This window comes from Rhopalosiphum maidis, chromosome 2 (genome assembly GCF_003676215.2).
Source record: "Rhopalosiphum maidis isolate BTI-1 chromosome 2, ASM367621v3, whole genome shotgun sequence".
In the NCBI taxonomy this organism is placed as follows: Eukaryota; Metazoa; Arthropoda; class Insecta; order Hemiptera; family Aphididae; genus Rhopalosiphum; species Rhopalosiphum maidis.
The window spans coordinates 86,395,103-86,411,043 of record NC_040878.1 but is presented as its reverse complement, the minus strand read 5'-3'; the positions used below and the strand labels follow the sequence as shown (position 1 = coordinate 86,411,043).

Sequence of the window (15,941 nt, the reverse complement as noted above, 5' to 3'; positions counted from 1 at the left end):
CACGTATTTATAGTATACATTATGGTAATTTAAATTGAATTGAATGCACCTATCTGCACTTACCTATGTATACAATAATATAATATTAATAACTAACTTCTACGCGTTTATTTACACATTTAAAATTATAGCTATGACTATTATAATTAATATGCGTATTGGTTATTAATTAATTTTTATAAGTATAATATTATATACAACGGTAAAAACGTTTCGAAATTGAAGAGATTTTTTTTTCAGAAACACGATGCCGTACAACACACTGTTCTGGGGTTGGAAATAATGACCTTATACCATATATACCCAATACAGTGTTTAGCGTGTATATTTTTTTTCCAGTTGTTTTCTGCCGCGTTAATTACTGTATATACGTTATAGTTACGTGTGCGTCATTTTTCTGCACCGTATAGCGACGCGCGTCGTAGGATAATAGTACGTAGATAATAATATAGTTAGGTTAGGTACGTGTTGCGTTTCTGCAGACATGTGTTTTAGATAAAATGTCAAAGAAACGGTTTGAACGCGGCAACGACGACCACGATGACTGTCTGACGTAACATAGATATATACAATTCTGCCGGAATCAAGATGTGTCCGGAAACTCTGCATTTGAGACCTTAAGCCAAATTAGCACGTGCCCTCGCGATGAGCTTCTACTTATAATACGGCCGGATGACACACAATCCCGACGCACGGTAAACAAGATAATATTATACCATACATATACGATGTTGGTACGCGTATAAACGGAAAGGGGAGACGGATTTAGGGCACATATGTATAAAGGTGCACATCACGTTTACTATAGGATATAGGTATATTATATTATGTGTTATATACAAGCCGGTAGATTCCCATCTGAACGATACGTAAAGGTGCTCGGGAGGATGTAAAAACAAAAAAAAAAATATGTCTTTAATTACGATTACATGTGTAAGTTCTACAACAGAGATGAGCTGTCGAGAGTCGACGCATATTCATCGGCCGTCCATTCACGTGTACTCCAAATGGTCGCAACTGGAACAATAATAATATTCGTCGGTAGGAATCGTCGTCGTACACTATATATGCATCTATATAATATTATATGTATATACGGTTTTATGGGTTTCTGTGGGACCAGAACGTTGTTCTAATGATGTGCTCGTCTATACAGCTACGCACATATATATAGATATTATATTATATGTGGTGACTCTAGTCCCGCGGACATTTGATGACCTGCACATGTAGCACACACGCAGCAGCTCATCATCGCCGTCTATATACATATTCTATTACTATATGATAAGTATATATATATATAGAGAGAGAGAGAGAGATATTATGTGACCCGAAACGTCATTGTTAGCCGTTTGAGTTTTCCGAAATTCGAACTACAAGAAAAAAAAATATCCCAACCGTTTATGACTTATACTCGGCTTCAGTTTACTTTTTGCGTTGTGTGTTTCAAATATATAACGTTTCCAAATGTTTTTGACGTTTATACTCCATGATGACAAGAGGAACGTCGTTAAATACAGCGAATGAGCGAAATAATATTGTATTAAATATCCAAAATGTATTTGAATAAAATTGAACTCACGATATGTCGATAAGTATATTATATATATATACTTTTTTTTTAAAACAGTACGGATGTCCTAAAATTGCAAGTTATTTCATTATGATATACCTATACACGCAATTCTTGTAACAAAAATACTCAAAATCTTGTTTGCGCGTTTTTCAAATATTTTTATTGATCGATGTATTATAAATGTAAAATTTATTATTATATATCATTATCCTTCACGTACTTTATAGTTTATATTAAAATATTAATACTTATAACATAACGTATTAAAAGTATATTCATGTATGCTTTGAATGATTTTAAAAATTATTATCAAACTGATTAATATTAATATTTAAAAAACGACATAAATAAGACCGGTACAAAAAAATCACATTTTTGTCCAAAAGCTGTATGACAATTCAGTAAACGCATGTTTACATTATGCTTATATCTGATATTATGTTCACGATTTGATAGATACATCATACATACAATAAATGTTAATGTTTATATATCATATAAATGATAAAACTACTAGTACCTACTACCTACAGATAGATACATAATATAAGTCATAAGGAGTTAGTATCTGCCTATATAATCTCGACTCTCGAGTCTCGAAGAATTAATTTTAAGATTATAATTATTAATTTCCTAAACAGTTTAATAAGGTATTCAACAATTTGAATCAATTTTTTTTTTTGAACTCGCACTATGAGTTAAACAATTGTTAAATACATTTAGTTGTTAGATTTATATGTATTTAAAATTTGAAATATTCACTTAAAAATATTATAAATATGATATTATTATAATGAATATTTTTTAATAATAATAGAAAATGTAATATAATTTAATTTACAACGAGTAAAGCATATGGCCTTGTGGCGCAACGGATAACGCGTCTGACTACGGATCAGAAGATTCCAGGTTCGAATCCTGGCAAGGTCGAGTAAATCTTTTCCCATTTTTTTTATTCTTAACAATAAATAATTACTGATCAAAATATTTACATTATGATTTGTATATGATGAATTTGATTTAAACTTTTAATTGTTTACTTATTCACTCACTATTATGGTATTTATTTTATATATAAAGGTCGTACTCACTACTCAGTCAAATTGTTTTATAATATATTTGCAATTCCAAGAAAAATCATACTTCCGTTTGAAATTTAAATAACAATATATTATTTTTAAATGTGTACATAAAAATGTAACTTAATACAATTCAATCAAAAAATTCAATAAATACCTAAAATAATAAAATAAAATTATACTAAGTAGGTACTTTACATCTATTAATTTTTATACAGTTATACCACTCGGAGAGCAGTAGGTAATACTCACGTTTTTTCTTCCCGTGTAAGCGATTCAGCTCGAAGAAAAATAAAATACTTTTCCATCGTAAAATTCAACATTATAAACTGTAAAATATATTATTATAGTAAATGTAACGTACCTAACTAATAATATAAGAACAATGAACATAATACTATAATATTACAAAATAAAATTAATATAACATAATATTACTAAATCATTTATTAAAAAAACAGCAAAGTTACTAATAATTTGTAATGTTATTTATATTATTATATGTTATATATATATGACGATTGACAACTAGTACTTACATAGTTTTAGCATGGTGAACGATTGGTCAATACTGAGCTGCGTAAGGAAAACAAATATTCATATCCTATCCCCCGAAGAAAACGAGCATAAAATATAATATTGCATTATTTGGGTTAAAATTGACGGTTATTGTTGTGGAACTTGGGTAAAATAAAAAATAAAAATTTTTCAATAGACAGTAAAAACGCTTCATTTTCAGTACAACTTCACACATCAATACAATTGTTTAATGGTTAACCACAAAACTATGATAGTGGCACCATTAAGCCATTATATTTAATATAAAAATTTAATCTTAGTATGAGCAGTTGGTTTATTACTTGGTGAATTTCGCCAAATTACGTAGAAATACATACTTTTATGATTCTATCAACAATTTCATGACTAAATTTATTATTAGGATATTCGAGTATTTTTTAACTTGATATCGCAGATCTTCAGACTTCAGTCCTCGTGGTTAAATTTAGGTGGAGCTAGATCCATATCATAATATTTAAATCATAAAACAAGTTTTCAAAAAATCAGTGAGACCTAATAGAAGTGAATCCCGCGTCATTGTGAGCACGTGGCTCGCATAAAAACAGGGTGATAGGTAATTTTTCAAAACAAAAACATAAAAAACATGTATTTAGTCGACCCTGCCAGGATTCGAACCTGGAATCTTCTGATCCGTAGTCAGACGCGTTATCCGTTGCGCCACAGGGCCAGGTATTTACATATACTAAATATGTGTCCACATATTAACGTATAATATATTAATATACTCATAGTTAGTACGTTGTACGATGCAAATGTGACATATGTACACATTATCTAAATGTACAATATTGAAACATGTTATTAAAATATATAATAATAGTCTCCAATTCTCCATGTATTATTATTTATTAGTTATTATAAGCTTAGTGCGTAAACATGGAAAATATATAACCCTTATAAGTTATAATTTGAAGAAGCCGTGAATTTACTATATAACTACGGACTATACCTGCCTAAATCACGTAGGTTTTATGCGGTATCTAACCACTTAAACGTTATTATATCTATTGAAATATATTTTACTAATTTCCATATAAAAAATAAATATTAAATCGTAGGTTAAAAACAGTAAGTTTATGTAACTATAAGTTGTAACAATAATGTACATCCACATAAATAATGATGTTTGCATCCTGCAGAACACCTATTATTGGCACGGTCTAAGTCAAAACTGATTTTTAATGGTGTATAAGTGGGCATCGTTTATTTTTATTCGTTATTATTCAACACGATATGTATACACAATAAAACATAATATTATTTATTGATATTTTAATTTACATATTACCATCGTATCCGTTGCATACTATTCGTTTTAATAAAACAACACATTTGGCACGACCAAAATTGAATGGTTAATATCTGCACCCGAGTGGTAATAGTACAGTGGTATATACCTATACATATTACATAGATAAATCCTGTTGCTCATTTCATCAACCTACATATTTTAAAAACGACCAAAACGAAAATACATTAATCGACAGTGAAGAATTTATAGTTAAATAAACAACGGTAAAAATAAATGTTTTAAATTTTGTGCTGTTCGTATACCATATTATATTCTTGGAAACATCGAGGTGACGAAATAAATATCCGGCATACACGTCATTAATATTATGTAGGTAGGTGCGTGGAAGAGTAATATATCGATAATACATAATATAATATTATATATACTATATATTACACGAACTGCAGCTGTCACAGTTTAAGAACCTTTACGTACTACGTATAGTATACACTATGCAATATAGGTATAACTTTTAACTATAGTTATACACATTTTTTAAGTAGGTACATACGTTACATTTTTACAAAAAAACCAAACGAATTTTGTTGCTAAAAGTTTTTTTTTTTTTACAAGTTCGATATTAACCACAGGAACTAAAAATCTAGTTTTACTCCTACTTTTTTCTTTACCAATACCTTCTGGCTTCTATTATTTAGGTTTTTAAAAATATTCAGTTTAACATTATGAACTGAACGTACTGCTGAACCTATCGTAATTTCGTAGAATAGTGTTTATCGCTGTTGAATCGATTATCCATATAATATCTTCAGAGAGTTCACTGCTTTCGATGCTTTCTACGTGTTCGCAGTCCGACGACATCCATTTAACTATACTGAGGTTCTATGTACTAGTGGTGGCTACCTGGCTAGTGGGCAAACTACACGGCCCGGCCATTAAATTATTGTTATTATAAGCTGTAAAATAAATATAAACATGATTCAAAGATAATAAAACGTAGGTATGTTTAATTTTACTTTTGTACGTTTTTTTTATTTTTATTTTTTCTCCCTTTTCCCGTTAAAAAATATTGCCCATTCACACTTTAGACTTATTATTGTGTCTCATAACGTCCAATGATTATTGATTTTGCTGTTGTTGTTGTTAATCTGATTAATATAGTAATTTATTGTAATTATTGAAAAAAAAAAAAAATTGAAACAACTATTGGTTGTGTATGTTTGACGTAAACAATGATTTATCTGTTCTCAGATCATTATAACAATAGATAATATAATAATAATAATAACTTCGAAAAAGCTACAGTTAAAAATATACGAAGAGTGGGTACATTAAAAAAAGTTCAGATTCGCATAAAATAATATTGATTTTGATAGGTCCCTAACGAAAATATTTCAAAGACCTATCAATTATTATAGCCATTATATTTTTATTGCAAGGTTATATCAATAGAAGGTAATAATAATATTAGGTATGACGCAAATCTATATTGTATAGAGTTAAGGTTCGCGTTTTATACTTAATTTTATGCAGTTATATTTTGCTACGTAAAATTCTTTGTTTTTCTTTTGTTACAAAACAAACGTATAGGGTCCCTCATGGCATCACCGGAACCACATAATTAAACGTAATAATAAAAAAAAAATAACCTGGAAAAAAAAACAATAGTAGGTACCTATTTTGCTATACAATCGACTAATAAAGTTGCATCGATAGAGTAAAATGTATTTTATTAGATTAAAAACTGCCGTTTTTTTCTTTATATTATGTGGGAGTGAAACCTTGAATTGTATGGTAGTAAAAAACTAAAAACATGCTACGATCAGTGTTTACCCGTAGTGATTTTATGAAAACGAAAAACGACATGAGAATATCTAATGTTGGCCATTTGAATATAATAAATAATATTTACATACAGACATCCAATAAGCGAGTACGTGAAAAACGCTGAATTATAAATATTGTAATAACAAATATTCATATTTATATTTCACAGTTGTGGTCAAGATATTAAAATGTGTAAACAATTTATTTGTATATATCAATCCCAAAAATAAAAACCTTGAATTTGCCGTCCAACTATAATACCATAGAATAAGATAATACAAAAACAGTTCTAAAAATTGAAAGTTCTTTGTTTGAAATATAAGTTTAATAAATATAATTTCTTCCCGTAAAATCTCCTATAAAAACTTATTAAGTACAATGAGAGTTTATTTAAAACGTCAACTATTACCCATTCAGTATTCATTCATAAAAACGTACTGCTATATTACAATTTATAATAATTAATTTGTATCGTATCAAATATTATAAATTAATAAAAAAATTCTAATGAAAACCTCAAGTATAAATATATTATACCTACACGTAAATAAAATGCATTCAAACTGCATCTCACGAAAACAAGGTAATTGCAATAAGTCACAAACCGTATCATATAACGTAAAATTGAATTCATCCCACCAATTTTTTTTTTGTCTGTTCGCTTAACAACTCTACTCTTTTTGTTAAGTTTAATTATTCTCTGTAATACTGCATTTATGATGTATAGAACACTGACATTCTGCTTCATGCGTAATATTGGTGGAAATTTATTTTAAGCACAATTATTTAACATTTATGATTATAACGAGCTGTATCGTGTATTATTATTAAATATGTACACACACTTTATCGGTTATTACTGTAAGTGCTTCATATTGAGAAAATTAAAATATGTTAGTTGTTGGCTAAACGTTTTTTTTTAGTCTAATACGACTGTTATGTTATTATAACATACTCATATTTAATATCGTATACGCCCACACGCGTGCGTGGAATCAGCCACTGTGGTATGTCAAAAATACCAGTTTTATTGTCTTGTTTTTTCGTGAAAAGTGTTGTCCGCGGCGATCATTATACGGTAGCCGAAATAAAAAAAAAAAATTATAATAATAACCGTCACAATACCATTGACGACGTTCATGGGGCCAATTATCGTCGATGAAAATGCGTTCGGCAGTTGCCAGCCTATTCAGCCTGCAGATATTCCGTCCCACGAGCTCACAGCATATAATATTCTAATGATGTTTTGACGTTTTTATTATTATTTTATACATATTATTATACAGTGCATACTGCACAGTCCTGAAATACAGTTTTAATCTCCACCTCATCAAAAATCGTCTAGTGGTTACAATTCTTGATGTACTCCAGAAAAGTCTAATAATAAAACGACTGAACGAACACTATATGGCTCACTCATACAACAATTATTATGACTTGTGAACCTGCCGCAATCGAACTACAGTTGACTGATATAAATCTTTACCAACTGTTAACAATAATGTCGACACTCAACGCTGTTATAAATATTATGGTCGTTGATCCTAAATAAAATATAGGCATATAATATATAATATGTGGCACTTAGGTCACACAAACGAAAATGATGACGAATTATATCTCACGATTTCTATATGAGTACCAAGCAATACATTATATGATTTTAAATTTTAATATGGTTATTTATTCATTTATCAATTACAAAGGTGGCGGGATTTCAGTTAATATTGTACTCTATTACCGCCATACTATACAAATAAACTACTTCCCTATTTATAATATGCATTACATCACATTCATTAATATTATGCAGTCCGTTTTATTCAAAAAAACATTTACCTAACCAATTCTATACAATTTTTAGTGTCTTATGAAAACTAATAAAAAAATTATAATATATATTTCATAAACTTAATGCAATAACTAATAACATTCTGTGTTTAATGATTTCAAATCATAATTAATCATTCCAAAATTATTTAAATTTAGATAACTTACTAAGCTATATCAAATATGGTTTTTTTTTAGATTTTAGTGTTGTAAAAAAAATTTTATCGATGAAATTCTATTTTGTGAAATAATTTTTAGTATATTAGAGGATTTACAAAAAAATAAAAAATAAATAAATAATCGATTTCTCTTAGAAATTTGTTTAAAATTATAATATAAACCTATAATATTAGTTATATTATATAGGTTTCATACATATTTTAATCGACGACATTGGTTACATAGTATTTCACAATCACGGAATACCTGCCACGGAACTCTACGACGAAAATCGTAAAACGTAAGACTATTTGAAACACGACGCGAAACGGGAAAATCTAACACGAAAACACGCGTTTAGTATTTGACTTCCCTCACATCACAAAAAAATCAACACATGTACATAGCAAGAGTATGAATAATTAATAAAATAGTCAATATTATATTTTTCATTATAAATTCTTTCGATTTTAACTAAACTTAAAAAAAAAAACATGTTAAGAAATCTCACTCTGCGAGCGCAGTTAAATTCCCGATTTCTCGTCGTATTTTAATATAATGTAATTAACTAAAATTCCATCATATAATATACGATTTACATAGAATTTTCCGAATTTTTATCACGATAAACGTATATCGATTATAAATATATAAATATTACTATTTATACTTTTTATATCGGTTTGTATGAATTTACATAGAATAAAATTGTTATAAAATTACTTATTTATTTAATCAACTGTAGACTGTAGTATCTATTAAAATATTTATAAGACTAGTTATTATGGTTCGTAACTATTTACCGGATGGACACAATGGAAGTATTAGACGTTCTAAACCCATCTTTAGAAATATAAAACTCACGCCCAATCATTAAGTTTCAATTAGATTTGTTTTTATTTTCCGTTTTTCTAGAAAAAAATAATCAACTCTCCGCCCTATCTGAATCCATCGCCAAGTCCAACTCACACATTTAACGTGATATTTTATCCGGTAGGTACCTACCTGTTATGCTTACCCGGCGAAACACGTGTGCTAAAAACGCATCAGCGACCGTTTAAGAGTTACTAAAAGGGGTGTTGCGCGCGCGCGTCTCCCGCAACACCCCTTTCGCCGAGTTCTGCACCGCACGTTTTACTGCTGTCCTTATATATTATGTGATGTATACCGTACAAATAGTCGTCTCATCACGCGTTATATATTATAACAACTAGTGCGTGCGTGTTGTTTTTAGCATCGGCCCGAATGATTGTATATTTCTTCACGGCCATATTATCATCCGCTCGTCTGTCTGTGAACCGTAAGACCGTCACCGTCGTCCCGCGCGCCGGTTTCCTGTTCGGATGTAATATTATAACGTTCTGCGTCATATTATCATCGTCGTATACGTACGTATTCGTGTAGCGCGTGCTATACGCCGTGTATGTAAATAATATACCGCGAGCGTTATTAATTTGTAACCAAAAGCGACCGAGTTAATAATAAACGAGCGGAGCGAAATAGCTTTTCGGAAGCCGGAAACTTTTTTCCCTAGCGCCGTCGTCACGGGTCTGCAGCCAAACACGTTGTATTTTGTTATGTGTGTGTGTGTGTGTGTGTATTATGTACATATTATAATACGCGTACTCCCGCGTCTACCTATATACACCTATGATGCGGCGGCAATACGGACGACGAATGACACGAACGTCCGGGACGATTGTTGATGATCTAGCGTATCTAGCAGAGGAGTTTCTACACAGCGTCTTTGCGCTCAAACACCGTTTTTCCTCCGACGTATAGTATACGTCTTGTACGGGGACATGTATAAATATACTCCTGAGAAACCGTCATCATTACCGCGGTGACCGGTAAACCCGCAATGCCGTCGTCGCGCTGTTGGCGTCTCCCTTCGTCGTGATGGCGACCGGCTCGTGTTCGTCGTTTGTAAACGGTCAAACGGTTTAAGTGCCAAATCGTGTCCGCCGGATACAAATCCCCGAGGACGACTAATTCGGTCTCGCGGGCCACAGCCGCCGGCGCTTTTTAAGCATCAGCCATAACCAACACCTATTATACTATATACGGCGTAGTACACTCGTCGTCGTCGATTTATGTCGTGTTATCAACTTACTGCACGCAGCCACGTCCTATTATACCCAATGGCTAGCTGATATACAGTTTGGATCTATAATTTATGTGCAACGCGAGAAGTGTTTTTCGGATGACAATTATGACCTTTTTACGGCGGGCCTTATTTCTATAGTCTTCTTCTCCGGTTTAATATGTTGTGATGAAGCTTCTGCAGTTAAAACGTATGCTATGAGTGTGCAGTGGAAAACAGCTGTTTGATTTTCTAGACGTATACTTCCATTAGTCAAAAATATTAATCCAATACATAAATGCGTGATAAATTCACTGTTGAAAAAAAAGTTCAAGATCGGTCGCCATTAAATTTAATTTACTTTCGCATTAGTTTATTGTTATTGTTGATTAATGAAACTAAACATTTCATGACAGAAATAACAGACCAATAAATAATTGTTTATTCCCTAACTGATTTGTAAACTGTAAATAGTCAATATGTTTCTCCCATAATTGTTATAGTTTGCTGTGCATCATCATTCGATTCATTGATATATTATTATGCAATGAGTTAAGACAGTGTTATATAGGTATTAATTATTATTTAATGAGGTAATAAACATGATATTCATACTGTTTTTTTTATGAATTAACGAATAACAAATAAATGCTATTTTATATCACATACACATAAAGCATATGAATATCAGAGAGCATACAAATATAAGTATACAATTTATCGGTACACATAATACGTTTATAATCCATGAATAAACGCTATTATTTCCCAACCAGACGATGAAGCTTTCTTGCGTGGTCGAGACCAGCACTGGTACTGCTGTTTCTACCCGCCATAATGTTGGAGTTGTTCGACTATGCGTTCGATAATTCTTTATGTTGACGATTACCTGTAAAACGAAATGGCATATCAATATAAAAAAAAAAACATGCACAGTGTGTAGGTGTATAATATTTTGGAAACTATTTTATTAATATGATTTATAATAAATATGGTGTTTAACCATCATGTAATCTGGGTATCCAAAATTGTATAAGTTATATGATCTCACTGAAATAAAAAGGTAATTTCGATTGTACTTTTATAAGTAACAATATCATAGTATATTATGATTTATGACTCCGTTCTAGTACCATAGGTAAAATAATAACTGCAATTCTACTAGTACTTATAGCCACAATATTATAACAATACACGACTTGCAGTCGTTCAATTGAAGAGCTTTTAATTGTGCGCAAGGATTTGAAAATTTAAAAATAACTATTTTGATTTCTGGCTAGGCTTAAATATTATTTATTTGCCCGATTATTAATTAATATACAATTATTACAATGCTTTTTGTGTATTTCCTATTAATATATTATTATGTTAATATTATATTATTTCCTATTAATTAATTTATATATATTTATTTATTTTTTATTAATAAGTAGTTTATCACTATTGATTTATTAAACGGTCATATAAACTCACATCAACGGTACACGTTATTATCTCAATTTAAAACGATGTTACTAGAATATTTTAATCGCCTACATACAACTGTATTCACTAATTTATATATTATATTATAAGCAAACGTAACCATCCAAAAATAGCTAAATTTTAGCTGATTCGCTTGAGATTTTCCCTTGGCCCATTATATCAATTTAACTCATTTCAATTTACATTGCAGACGACCTTTGTATACGTCAAGTATATTTCAATAACAAATATATGATCATATTTATATGATATCCTAAGACGGGACATATTGTTTTGAAAAAAAATCATTCAAAAACCCGAGGCGACTTAGCCTTACCACTGACTAGTTTGGCGGATTTACAAAAAAATGAATACCGAAAACGACGGCACTAGCTAACCTTATTGTCCACGATAAACTCTTTGTGCCTGTTGCCATTTCTCATGTTCTGCTGCTTGTTTTGTTTATTGTCATTAATACCATGACGACCTTCGCCATTTCGGGTTTTATTAGCACAGTGTTGTCTGTGGCGGATTTTGCCAAAGGGCTTATCGCACTTCATGCTACAGTGCTCCTGATGTTGGCTTTTACCACAATGCTTATCGTGGTACTGATTTTCTACACGCCGATTTTTACCACTTTGCCTCTCATCATTATAACTCTCGCAATCACGGCTTTTGCCAAAGTTCCTGCCGTGGCAAGACATTCCACGACAAGTGCTGTAACGGGGAGACGACTTCGCCACTGTCCGCGCAAATTTATTGCTGTTAGAATAATCCGTGGAAATGGAGCTCCACCACTTTTGGAAAGGTTCGAGCAGTGTTGAAGAACAGCCTTGATGGGTAGAGGTAACTACCACAGGTGACCATGTAATGGGTACGACCGCCGCCGCCCATTCGTCGTCCAAATTCAATGGTGCGGCGATTACGGCTACGGTGGATAATTCGAGTAGCACCAGCAGTATGATCGCCAATATCTTGATGTGGGATAAATAAACGTTCTTCACTCTTCTAGGGAACTGATTAGCCGGAGTGATTAATGAAGAATTCTTCAGTTTAGCTGACAATGACATCATAGTTATTTCGAAATTATACACTATGAATATTGAATATAAATTTATAAATATCAAAGATTTTATTTAATTTAATAATATAAATATATGTATATATATACTGCAGTATTATTTCTGATTTACGACGAGGTAATATACACGACTTTGTCAAAAAACTCTATAATAATATATTATAACTGAACTGTAAACGATATAATACGTAGTTTTGTTTAATCAAACATTATTGATTTTATTACATTAAATTGTAGCTAGGTTACAATATAAAAAAATGTTTTCAAATGTTACAATATTATTATTGCACTTATTTAACAAACTGTTTTTTCCATTTCAACCTCACTTGAATTCTTAGAAATAGTATTTTGCACACATAATTGTTTAAAATATAGTATCAAAACTATACTATAATACGATCTTTTGATCAGATTCAAATCATGTAGTTAAAGTATATAAAGGTACCTAATAATATTACATTTTGTGATACACTGTTGCCACTTAATTTCATATAAATCATGATGTTTACTAATATTAGTTACTTACTACATTCTTAATAATTGAAATATTCGATTACTTCACAATGTAGTTAGTAATTTTTAACCCTATATGGGTGATATCATATTATGTTAAATAAATTTACGTTTTCATAATATAAACCATAAATTACTTATTTTAAAACGTTTTGTCGTCACAACTATTCGATTAAAATAATATTATTTTTGCATTTCCAGAAAAAAAAAACCAATACACCTAAATATTAATTATAAATTACTCAATTTCAAAACAATTTATTGTAATATTTAAATAGTAAGTATATTAATATACAAGAGTGTATTACTTTTATTATATTGTACGTTACGTTATTTTCAACCACACAAAATTAGTATCCTGGATGTTTAAATAAAATTTATTTTTATTGTTTTAACGTTTCTTAGTATGCAGTGTTTCTCATACTATTGCAACCTCACGATGATTTATAATATTTACACATTATTCCAGTGGTCCAAACAAACTAAATGATTATGTTGTAAAGGAACAGGATGTAATCCTCCAAACATCTGTGTGGATTGATGGTACATTTGACCCGGCGAGTGGTGACGGGTCTACTGGTCCGCTTGAATTTGCAGCACGCGGAATTCCGCATATAAAAGTAACAAAATACAGAGCTATTTGTCATTTCTTTCGGTGGTTGAAAAATGTGAAGGGACCGTGTGAACAGTGTCAAGGCTATCACGCTTAATAACTACATATTGTAAAGTATTCTATTATATACCACCTATATGCGAAAAAGATTTAATTTTATTATTTGTTTTAAATAATTTTTTCTATAATATTATATATGAACATTATTTTCATTAATCATTGTAAATAAATAAATAAATGTTCAAATAGTTAATTCATGCATATACGTCATTTTTAGTGAACAATAATACTATTATAATATAATTATTACGTTTTCATTCCACGTTTAAAACATTAAAATTTCATCAAGTTGCTTAATTTTATTAAACATTAATGTATAATTTTCAGTTAAAACGTTTAATATAAGAGTGTCGATTATTATATATATTAAAATAAGTAATAATTTATAATAAGTGATCATAATATATTTTTACACTTTATAGTTTATCAAAATTAATATTTGAGAAGCATTTAAAGTATAAAATAGTTTACCAATATTTACAGATATAATATGTATTAACACAACACATCAAGGCTTATTTTTAACATCTGCCAACAGTGGTTTAAATTTGATTTTAGGATTTATCTGAAAGCAAAGTAGTAGAGAAACGTAAACAAATAAAACAGCATTATGCTGTTAAATTTTATCAGATTAACATTAAAATAAACTTAACTATTTAAATTAAAAATTAAAAGCATTTTTGTTTATATATTATAAATAAAAAATATTAACAACGTTTAAAATCATATAAATCATTGAAACTATACAATCTCAATAGTCAATAAGCTAAAGAAATTTAAGCAAATTATATTCTAATGAATATTATTCTTAACGTCGTACCTATTTACATTAGACTGCAATACATTTTAAAATATAGGTAAATAATATTTCGAAAAACAATTCTATAAGTGAATTATTGTTAAATAATAAATAGGATTTATAATAGTGTTTTGAAATAATACATTTCACCAAAATTCAAACATAAAATTTTGAAAAGCTCATATAGTAAAATGTTTGTTATTGTTAGTAAAACCAAAACTTACTCATTACTTTGAGAATTTAAAAAATATTATAATTAATAATATACAGCAAAAAAATTAACCATAATCGTATAAAATATATTTATAGATAATTTGATATTTATACATAATCGTGATTTTCCGCTAAAGTAAAAAATAAATTATAACAATTGTTTAATATCTGAAGTACTATAGTCTATAATAATATTTTATACATAATATAGTAGAATTTTTATAAATTATATATCATTTAATTTAATCTACCACTCACTAATTAATAGTTATCCATCCATCAACTGTAATTTTAAGGATATCACTAAGTATAATTAGATTTAACTACCTACTATTTTTTACCAACAAACATTTATTATATTCATCTCCCAAGTTCAAACTTTATTGGTCTTATTCTTACAACATTAAAATCATTCTGTAAAGGCAATTAAAATTTGGTAGAGAAAACTATTGCTATATTACAGTCATTAGAAGATGGAATTCAAGGTATTTTATGAGCTGTTCGATGTAATTAATTAAAAGTCAAAACCCATCTAGTGACTAGCGCTGCACTAGCTGCTGTAATATACATAGAGTTCGTCCTCAGCCCGCAGGAGGAGACTACGATTTAGTAAGGCAACGTGCCAACTACACGGATGGATCCGGAAAGGAATAAACCGTTGGTACAAATTTGTGTGGACAAAAAAAAACTGACACGTTAAAAATAATTTCCTAACCAAAACGTCGACTGTCTGATCTGATTTCTTCAAACTTTCTTTGTAAAATATAATTACGTCTAATAATACACGAACAGTCGTATCAAAAACGATCT

At 29.8% G+C, this 15,941-nt stretch overlaps 2 non-coding genes across 2 annotated transcripts; one reads left to right on the top strand and one right to left on the bottom strand.

Annotated features, from left to right (window-relative positions):
• The first annotated feature begins 2,436 nt into the window (after positions 1-2,436).
• On the top strand, positions 2,437-2,509 carry Trnar-acg. The gene has a single exon. It is a non-coding gene; the product is annotated as a tRNA-Arg (tRNA).
• Positions 2,510-3,831: 1,322 nt separating this feature from the next.
• Positions 3,832-3,904, bottom strand: Trnar-acg. The gene has a single exon. It is a non-coding gene; the product is annotated as a tRNA-Arg (tRNA).
• Positions 3,905-15,941: the final 12,037 nt, after the last annotated feature.